Source organism: Benincasa hispida, chromosome 11, assembly GCF_027475165.1.
Source record: "Benincasa hispida cultivar pf3 chromosome 11, pf3_genome.v1.1, whole genome shotgun sequence".
Lineage (NCBI taxonomy): Eukaryota > Viridiplantae > Streptophyta > Magnoliopsida > Cucurbitales > Cucurbitaceae > Benincasa > Benincasa hispida.
In genome coordinates, this window is record NC_143488.1 from 73,685,599 (window position 1) to 73,697,555 (window position 11,957).

Here is an 11,957-nt window from a genome sequence, read left to right on the forward strand (position 1 = left end):
AAATGTATCATATACACCAAAACCATTAATCAAATCGAATTTCAAAGGCCATAAACACATAAAAAGGCCCAAATCTAGGAGCAGAGAGACATATTGAAGTGAAACCGTAGCTGGCTTTCATTGAGACATTTACACAAACAGTTGAGAGGTGTAGCATAAGAACAAAAATTGTTGTGAGTTTAAGAGAGGAAAGAGAAGAAGAGCATACTGATCTGGACGAACGACGAACGGTGAACTTCAGATGGAACGACAAACGACAGCACACACCACGTGGGAATATGAACTTCAGATCTGGAGACACATGATTAACGTATCAAGTCTATTTATAAAACTGAGAGTATAAGACACAGAAAAATAACTGAAGAGGTAGCAGTAGACCGGGCTATGGCACTTCGACAGAACGAGCTTCACCCACGATCAGATCCGGGTTGGCTGTGGCGCTTCGACAGAATGAGCAGTAGATCTGGGCGACTGGGTGCGGCAGCGCGGGTTGCACGACGAACAGACTTGCATGGAAGCCAGATCTACACCACGATAGACTCTTCACCCACGATAAAAAATGGCAAGGGTTTGGAAGAGAGAAGTGAGAAAGAAGAGGGTCTGAAGAGGGAAGTGTGAGAATGAGAGGAAAAAGAAAATAGGGGGAGAATGAAGAGGAAAAAATTAAGCGGGTCCTTAATATCGGTTTAAAATCGACATTAAAGGTACCCCTACAATGTCGGTTTAAAACCAACATTAAAGATCCGCTTTTAAAAAAAACAAAACCGACATTATACATCCGATTTCACTTTTTTCAACCGACATTAAAGCCCAAAATTCTTGTAGTGATGTTTTACACTAACAATTTGAATTTTTATCACCAATTAGAATGTGATTATGTAATATGAACATAATTCAATTGACATAAACATATGTTATCAATCTCGAAGTTTGATATTTAATGTTTGATTTACCACCCAACATATTATCAAACAAAATTCTTAGTTACACTGACAAAAAACTATATATTTGTAAAATGAATTATTCAAGAAGTATGTTTGGTGTTAAAATATAGAAATAAAACTATAAATCAAACTCTTGTGATCGATTTTTGAAAAATGTATACATCATCGGTTAAACCTATCTTTATGCATTTCATTCAATTGTCCAATTACACATGTCGCAAACTTTTTTTTTCTTCTTTTAAAAATAGTTTTCGTACTTTTTTTGTGTGTGTGTGTGTGATTATAGTGGACTAAGAAAAAGAATAGTTACAAGAGTATATATATGTCCAAATATTGCTATTGGTTTTTGTTCATATATAGTAAGCATTGTTTGTGAACAAAATAAATGGCCACGTGGCATCCATGTGATGTCTCTAATGGTATTTCTCCTCCTTTTGACTTTTTTTTATCAAATGAAATTCAATTTTATTTCCCAATTAAATATAAAAAGATCGAAAAAAGAGGAGAGAGAGATGGGTGGACAGAAATATGTTGTATGACGTCTGCTAAATTGTGAATGAAAAATTTAAGTAAATTTATTATATATTAATTTTAAAACATAATCAAATATTAAAAAAAAGACGTGAGAAGTGATTAAACAATCAATATTTAGAATGTCAAAAAATACCATCTATTTGTACAATGAACTTTGAAGTCAGCCATTTGAGGTTTGATTTAGGATTACTGTAACTTTTAAAATAATTGTTGGTAGTTGTATTTAAAAAAAAACAATTATGAAAAGAAGGACAATATTATTTGATAAATTTCAGCTTAAATTTGGCAAATTAATATAAAAATATCTTATCTTAGATATAATAACTAAAATAGACTTAATCAATTTTTTAATTTTTTTTGTAATTTAAAATTTAAAATAATTGTATAGTATGATAAATTTTGTTTGTTATAGATTAATTTTTAAACATTAAAGAAAATATCTTTTATTTTAAAAAATGAATATGATAGATTTTTTTAAAAAAATGATGATGCATTTAACTCATGAAAAATAGAAAATATATTTGATTATGTGAGAAATAAATGAATATATAAAATATATCTTATATTCTCCCCCACTTATATTCTCTAAACAATTGGTTTTTGAGAGGAGGAAGAGATTGGAGATCTTGCAAAAGCGTTTTGCTTACACGATCCTTCTTCATCATCTTCTCTCTGCCTTTCTCTCTAAGAACACTTACTTCCCTAACACCAAAATTATTCCATAGACAAGCCCATCACTCTTTCTTTAGTTCTCACCTTGAGAATAATAAGGAAGTTTTTTTGTGATAGTGTCCAAGAAGTTTCTGTATTGTTGTGTTGTGGGAATTGTATGTGACAAAGAGAAATTTCACCAACCGTGATCTCATAGAGAGGAAGCGAGAAGATTAGATCTTCAAGGATATGTACATTGTGTACTTTTTCCTCTCAGTATCTTGTATAGAAGCATGCTTAAGATATGTATGTTTATTATATAATTTCCACCTCCTTTGTTTCTTAAGTTCTGTAAAATGAATTTCTAAGACACTTCGTACTCTTCCGCTGTGGGAATTCCAATTACTTCAATAAGTATCAGAGCCACATCGTCTTTGAATTTTGTTTTCTAACTTAATATCAGAGTTTTGGTGGGATTTTGAATACTACATTGTGAATGTATGTTGGTTTTCACATGGATATTTAAAAAGTTGGAATAGTTTACTGCTTTAATTTAATTTGATTTGTAAGGGCCCAGTGTTTTTTGGACATTTATTTTTTTGCAATCGAGTCTGTAAGTTCGTATCATTCGTGGTGAAGTGTTTAACAAGAATTAGGATTCAATTTGAAAAAATTTGGAGCAAGAATGGATCAAAACAGATGAAGGATCGAAGCAGAAAAATGCTTCTATGTTAGAGCATAATGGGCAGCATAATTACGCTGCCCTTTACACTGAAACACAGAGCCTCAACATCGTTACACTGCCTTGAGGGTATGGCTACACTGCGGCAAAATTTAGCCTAGTGTAACATTATGCTGCAACAACATAAAAGCCAGCAAAACGACGCTACTGGAGAGCGTTGTTACACTCTGAGTTCCATTCGCGCGTGCGTCAGTGGCCTGCAGATCGTGGGTTCCAGTAGATGGTGCGGTTTTGAAAGCGGTTTTTGTATTATTTTGAATTTATTTTGAATTAATTTGTAACATTATTAATTTAATTGTATTTTAATTAAATAAATGAATATAATTGTTATATTAATTTAATTAATTATTTAGGATGCCAATTTTTGGTCCATTTTTGCTATTTATTATTTTATACATGTGATGTATGATTTAATTATTTATATAGCATATTGTATGTCATATAGATAAAATCCCACCATAGGATAAACATAAAATCATGTATCATTTTTAATATAGATGTTATATTATATGGTTGCATGATTTAATTAAGTATGCTCATTCATCATATTTAATATAAATGTTATATTATATGATTGCATGCATAGTAACATGTCCATGCATCATATTTTAATATAATAGTTATATCCTCTAATGTATAAGATAAGTGTTATATTATGTGATGGATATATTATTTATTTTCATTAAATTTATATAAATGTTATATTATGTAATGAAAATGGAATTGCATGAAGCATGACCATACATTAGAAAATATAGTTATTATATTTTAAGTATGTCATTAGATGCATGTTTAGGTTTTAATTGTTTCATTAATTCTTTATAAGTGTTATAAGTTTAATGAAATTAGAATTAAAATCTATAATCAAGAATTGCATGCAAACATAGGTTAAAATTGATTTTAGTGATTTAAAATTGATTTCACCTTAACCTATGTTAAAAATATTTCTAATGTGATTAGAAATAGGTTAATCTTTTATTTTATTTTTAATAGGATTAAATTGATGTATAAATTATTAAATTTATAACATAATTGTCTATAAGGGACCTTTGTTTAAGGAAGATTCTGTCTAGGCTAGGGTATTTAAGCTAATGGAAATGAACACCCCTACTCTTGGTAACCAACCTAGAAAGATGAATTAGACAACTATGTTATAAGCATGCAATACATGATTAGATTTATTAAAGTATTTAATAAACAAAAATAATATATTGTTAAACTATCCAATATAGGAGTTATATTGGGCCAATTTAACAGTTTACTTAGATAAATTTATTAGCTGGATTTACCTAAGTAATAAACCCTAAGTTTTAAAATACTTTGTGAGAGGAAAAAGATTTATATGATATGTCAATTTTCCACTCACGTTTTCCCTTAAAGTTCACATCGTGAGGTTCATGCTTGGCCTCGAGGCGCTCTGGGAGCATTCCCCTTCGGATGGTGTTTGCATGGGTCAGTATCAAGATGAATGGAGAAAGTATTTATAGTAAGTAGGAGAGGGATGCGTGTCAATATATCCTACGGTCTCATTCATTGGTTTGCATAATGAGATCTTCTTACACGGGCTTGAGGCACCGTGAGAACGTATCCCTTTGGATGGTTTGTGCATTAGGTCAATATCAGGGCAAACTCCAGAAATGGACAGGATCGCTTTAGTTTTTGCCTCAATCGATTTTTCCCTTCGATTACCTCATTGAGGTAAAATTCTACAATCTAAAATGGAGAGTCACACTTATAGGAATTTGTTAAGCAAGTTAATGATTTCTTGACCAAATCAATGGTGGCTAATTATTATAGGAATAACAATTATTCTGGTGTAATCATTAGTTGAGAGTGTCTCAGTTCAGTGAAGGGGTTACTGACCACCCTTCAGTGGCTTTTATCCTAAATTACTGAAGTATCATTGGAAAATTAGATGTAAAATAGGGTTCATAAAAATTTTGCTAAACTTGATCGGATTTATTAGGGTTGTGCTAAACTCTAATGTAGATCAATTTGTTTTATTTCAGCAATATCAAGTACTATTCTTTCAATGTTAACCTCTATAAATTTGACCAAAACTAATTATACAACATGGAAAAATTTACATGAATCTAGTTTCGTGGTTGACGACTTTAATTTCATCTTGACTAAGGAATGTCCTCCAGTTCCAACCCCTGATGCAACACGAAATATTCATGATGTATATGAAAGGTGGATGAAGGCTAATGATAAGGCTCGAGTTTACATTTTGACGAGCATACTTGGTCTCTTGGCCAAAAGTTTTCTAATGGTCATTGCACTTCAGATCATGCAATCAATGCAAGAATTGTTTGAGAGAGAGTCCTCCCAATTCAAGCAGGATAGGTTGATTTTGACGAAATCAGAAATGTCAGCTCCTAAATGAACTCCAATCCATCTTGAATTTTAAGGGACTAATAAGGTTGGCGAATGTTGGCAAATCTAATGAAGTTTATCAAAATGGTTTGACATCTGAGATAAAACTTGGAGTTTATGATAAGGGGTTTGAAGCCAATCCCACTACTCTCCATAAAAGGAAGAAATCCAATTACAGTCAATCTGATTTGCTTGTATTGGAGATGTGTTTAGTGGAGAATGATGATTCTGCCTGGATAATTGGTTCAAGGGTCACTAACTAGGTCTATTTTTCCTCTTAAGGACTTAATTCCTAGAGACAAATTGGAAGCTGGAGAGATGACTCTTCGAGTTGGTACTGGAGAAGTCATTTCAGATGTTGCTGTAAGCAGACTCAAATTAATTTTGAACAGGAAACAATATATGTTATTGGATGACAAATAAATTATTACTAATATCAAGAGGAATTTAATTTTTGTTTATTGTTTTATTGAACAAAATTATTCTCCTTCCTTCTCTGTTATTTTAAAGAATGGAATGGATATATGTTTTGCTTCAATAGAAAGTAACTTGTATGTACTAAGGTCGTTAGATACTAAGGTTGTCCTAAATACTGAAATATTCAGAACGAAAACAACTACTAAAAGACAGAAAATTTCTCCTAAAGAAAATGTCCACCTTTGGCATTTAAGGTTAGGTGACATTAATCTCAATAGGATTGAGAGATTGGTTAAAAGTGGCTTCTAGATGGTTTAGAATAAAACTCTTTACATGTATGTGAGTCATACCTTGAAGGCAAAATGACAATATGACCTTTTACTAGAAAAGGTTATAGAGCCAAAGAGACCATGGAGCTTATACATTTAGATTTTTGTAGTCTGATGAATGTAAAAACAAGAGAAGGGTATGAATATTTCATCTATTTTGCAGATGATTATTCTAGATATAGGTATCTCTACCTAATGCAACATAAGTCTGAAACTCTTAAAAAGTTCAAGGAGTATAAGAGTGAGGTTGAAAACTTGTTAGGTACAAAGATAAAAACACTTTGATTTGTTCGCGGTGGAGAGTATATGGACCTAATATTTCAGGACTATGTGATAGAACATGGAATAACGTCCCAAATCTCAACCTCTAGTACACCTCAACGGAATGATGTACTGAAAGAAGAAATAGAACCTTTTTGGATATGGTTCGTTCTATAATGAGCTATGCTCAATTGCTTAGCTCCTTCATAGATGATTATTTGAGGTATGGTTATTTATACGTAATGGGACATAAGTCTGAAGCATCTGAAAAGTTCAAAAAGTACAAGATTGAAGTTGGAAACCTATTAGGTAAAACGATTAAATCACTTCGATTTGATCAGGGTGGACAGTACATGGATTTATAGTTGAAAAACTATATGATAGAACATGGAATTCAATCCCAACTCTCAGCACTTGATACACCTCAATAGAACGGTGTGTTAGAAAGGAGAAATAGAACCTTGTTAGACATGGTGCGTTCTATGATAAGCTAAGCTTAATTGCCTAACTCATTTTTGGGGTATACAGTGAAAACCGCAGTTCACATCTTGAATAATGTTCCATCAGAAAGTGTTTCTAAAATGTTTTTTGAGTTATGAAGGGGGCGTAAATTCAATTTATGTTACTTTAGAATCTATGATTGTGTTGCACACGTGCTAATGACAAATCATAAGAAGTTAGAACCTCGTTCAAGGTGATGCCTGAAGGAAATCGGAACTGAGATTTCCATGAGCAGCAGAAGAACAATAATTCCAAATTACAATCATGAATCAATAATACATTTACAGTCGACTTCAAACAAACGATTATACAATTCAAATGCAGAAATTACAGCATGAATAAATATAAATGCATAAAGAGATCAAACTCTACGCACAATGGCAGAAGCGTCACCACGCTTGGTTGCGCACGAACGCTCGAACAATAGCACCTTTGAACGCTCGATCTACACGACTGCAACACCGTAATGAACACAGCATAAACACTTCACGCTCTCCTCAACGATCTCCCCGGTCATAAACTCCTTCGCAACACGAACGAACGGACTCCAAAAAACCTCGACGGTGTTGAGTTGAGTCTGACATCACCAACAAGGCTACCTTGGTATTCTTGGTGTGATAATCCAAAGGGTGGGCTCTGTTCGGACTTGGTGTGAGGCAGACGAAGGAAGAAACACCGATCGTGTACACGACTGGGCAAGTGGGAGATGGTGGAGACCAATTGCATAGGTCGATGCCCAATCGTTTATATAAAGTTAAGCGATTGTCTAGCAAAAGCTATGCAATCGTTTAGCTCGGTCTGTCACCTACAGACTCTACACAATTGTTTACCTTGAGCCAGCGACCGTCTAGCAAAACTATGCGATCGTTTAGTAAATACTGTACGATCGTTTAGCTAGCCCAGCCATCGTTTAGTAAATCTGTATTTACTTGACGACCCCGTGATGTTCTTTTGCACGAGAGAGAAAACTCAAAACCTTTTCAATCTTTTGTAAAAACTTATTTTGTTAAAATAGGAAAACCATTTTTCTTTTAAACTCACGGTTACCATGATTCAATAACCACCCACTACTATTGTTATTTAAAAGAAAAAAAATTAATTATCCAATAATGAATATTATTATAAATATAAATGATAACCAACTTATCATACTATATTTATAACCTATAGTTTTAATATTTTATCTCATGAAACATATAAACCATAGTACTTTTTCTATTCCATGGTACTTAATGTAAATCTCTTTTACGTCAATCCTCTACTAGATGTATCTCATACATCAAACAGATTATATATAATCACAATACCTCTTGTCAATTTGAACATTTCAAATCAATAATAAAAACTGATCTTCAACTGAATCCATTGAGTTACCAAGGGGACCTCATGAACCTATAGCTCAAAGCTCTAACGGTACGTGAATAACTGACTAAACTCTTTAGTCACGGGATCCACAATCTATCAACTGTCAGGAACTCCACTAAAGACTGATAGCTGAACTCTTCTTACCACAGATATATTATGTGTCCATCTTAACCAATCAGCGGCGCGACAACCCTTCACAAATCGCTCGTAAGTACATGTAACGGTGTTTTTATATCTTTATGCATGTGGAAAAATATGAATGTGAATGAATGAACAAGTCCATGTCCCCGGCAACGGCGCCATAAACTTGTTACTCTAAAATTGAAATTTTGTGCTTGCACTGTGTTATCGCTTATGCACACTACTTCTAAACATATGCGTTGTTAATGCTATGCTCGTAGTATATGTAATGGAGTAATGCGTGTCACAAGTTTCCCTGCGCTGAAACTAAGTATAATTCCAACGCAAGTTTCTCAGAATAATCCGAGGTCAAACACAGGGATTTTTTTCGTTAATGCGTTACTTTTGTGATACATGCGACCGATTTTTATGATGAATAAAGAATTTGGTTTATACAGCAAAGTAAATTGCGATGAAATAAAATGTGTTGATAAAATAAATTGCGTGGAAAATAAAATCCTTAACTAATATGATACAAGATACAAGATACATGATACACGATACTGAGGTCGAGACTGACTGTGAAGTTGTACAAAGAATCGTGGTATGCGATGGCAAGTCTTTATGAATGAATCAGAAATTGAAAGAGTCAATAGTAAAAACATCGTAAGTTTGTTAATTGTGTTAAAGATGAAACTAAGGTTCCGCTTTCCCTTGGCGTACACCTCTCAGTGATCGGCCGCGTTCCCAAATCTCTATGGTGAAACAGGGATGAACGTGATGAACGTAAGGTTGCTTCCATCTCTGGAAGTACTTCTTGCTTTAGTTAACACATTCTTCCAACCTTCTCTCGATAGGCGGAATAACATCTTCACTTTCGCTCTCACAGGTAAAGATGCCGTCGAGCATGCTTTAGCTAAACTTAATTATTTCCTTAACACAAATTAATTTACTTGCTTAATTCTTGCCATTTATCCAAGGACTTAGGAAAACATCATGTAGATAATGGATTATGGATGAACCGAAATAGACAGAAAGATGATGATGTTAATGATCATAACATTTAATACTAAGATTAAGTGTTCAATACATGGAGTGAATGAAAGATTAAAGAATGTGAAAACTAATGATGAAAAAGAGATTAGAAACAAATACAGAAGGAGTGTCAACGTCTTGACATAGATCTGAACGAAGGTTATGCTTGCCGGCGTGTGGAAGTACTGAAGAAGAGAGCTTCCCTCTCAGGCTTGCTCTCCCGGTAGAATTGACCGTTGTACAGAGCTTCAACAACGGGGATTGGAAGGATTCTTTTCCTGGAGATTCACCTCTCGGCCTTGTCTCTTGATTATCCCAGATCTACTCTAGATAGTCACTTCAGACCAGTTTCTCTCTCAGAATCAATATAAACACGTCTCTATATATTCAAGTATATCTTTCAGTGAATTTGCAGAAGCTATTTATAGTCGAAGCTTGACTCTCTTAATTATGGTCCCCAATTTATGGGTTTGGTAGTTTCTGAGATGGCTGAGTGAATATTTCTTCTGTTATGCAATCAACTCGTCAGAAATGCACAACGGACAGCTGTACATTTGGCAGACTCCTCCGCAAATGCGTTGCTCTTTACATCTTCGATCGTTTGCCGCATGCGGTGTTATTTTTTTATTACCGCATGTGGTTGAACTTTCGTTGATCGCTAAGCTCTTGATTGATTGTCGCATGCACCATCATTACGTTGATCATCTCTTCATTCCTGAATGATGGGCGCAATGCGACGTAGATACGTTGTTCATTTTATCTTTGAGCCAGGAACGCATGCGGTGACTGATTTCCTGCAAAATAGAAACTGAAACATTCTATTCTACCATCGCAATGGTGTTAGTGGGTGTATTGACGACAATTTATAATTCTTGCATTTCTTAGCCAATTTCTATACTATCGATGCAACTTTCTGTTTTTTTAGCCGCAATATCTAAATAAAACAGTATAAATAACTTGTATTTCTACAAGTTATCATACCCCTAAATTTAGATATATGCTTGTCCTCAAGCATATCTTCTACTAAGGCAATATTGCTCAATTTCTATCCTTATTTTGCGTCGATTGGTTGCTCCGAATGCTCCACATAGGCAACATTATTTAACAGTGCAATTTCCTTCCATCCTTGATAATTCATAAACAAACCCTACTTTATTCTTCTATACAACAAATCTCTACTAAAAAATTCCCTTCTAGTTTTGAAAAGAATGTTTACCTCTTCTTGCGAAAACAACTTGACGCGTCTGAATGCGGTGGTCTAATTTGCGTCATTTATTAAAGACTGTTGATCATGGTTACACCCTTCGTTTTGGCTTGTTCCATGGGTGTCATGCAAACATCCAACTCCGTGTGCCAATCTCAACTTTAACTCTTGATTTTCAACTAAGTTTAAACTTTTTCTGGTCAGAGGAGTTGTCTCTTATGCTCTTTTATTTTTCTCTCTCATTTTTTTTCTCTTTTCATATTGCATCGTTCTTGGAAACCTACCTTCGTTTTGGCTTGCTCCCACGGGTGTCATGCGAACATCCAACTACAAGCAGGTCCCTTTCGCAACTTAACTCTTATCAAGTTGGGATTGTTTTGGAATTTCCCTTGCGTTGACATTGGACTTTATATAAATTTTTTTAATAATTTTTTTTTTCAATGAACGCATTTTTCTTAATGATCGCATCCACTTGATCACATCTGCTCAGACCTTCCCCACCCCCAAATTTAGAGATGTGCAAGGTCCTCATTGTGTTGTTTTGGACAGAATAGACAAACACTTAGTCACAATTCCAAAAAGAAGGTTTGAGCAAAATTTTGAAGGATAAAAGATAAAGCAGTGCTATTGCTACGAATTATTTAAGTGTTAGTCAGAAAATACAAAGTGTAGGAAATGATACTAAGGGTATGCATATGACTCATCATGGCAGCGAAATCAATAATGCAAAATAAAAGATAAAGAATATCGCAATAATTGACAAAGGATGATAAATAAGAGGCTAACGCATACGAAAAGAATTGTTACTCAGTTGTATTAAAAATTAACCAAGTATACAAAGAATTACAAATAACGCAGTACAAAATTGGAGCATGTACAAAGAATCAAGAAATAACTTCTATACATAGAAATAATGAATGAATTAAAAATCAAAGAATGACTGCAATAAAAAAAATTGTAGAATTATTGAGGGGGAGGTTCAGGAGGAGGATTCTGATGAGATACTCGAGAAGCTTCTTCGAAATTCAGATACTACTGCAAATGCGGAGGCACCGTGAGACCATGTAGATATGCTGTCAAAAAGTTGAAGTACTCATGGTTGCGCTCTACTAATTGCCTTTGGTTCAGGTGGATCGTGTAAATATTACATTGAATATTGATAATCACCTACCTTATCATAGCAGCACTGTGTTGCAAATCTTCTAGTCGCTCGTTTACCTCATTTATTCGTTGGTAGAAATAATCATGTTGGTGAGAAAGAAGAGAACACATATCGGCAAGTTCAGCAGCTAGGGTGGCAATGGTGAGTTGTGCCTACAATGTTTCGTCATCAACATTTTGGGGTTGGGCAGAAGTGCCTTCACCCAAATCGCGTGGGTCATCAACATGCGGCGGTGGAGGGGAAAATTGCGGTGATGATGAAGGGGAGGATGGGGCTACTAGATACGCGGTGGAGGAATCAGGAGTAAGAAGAAGGT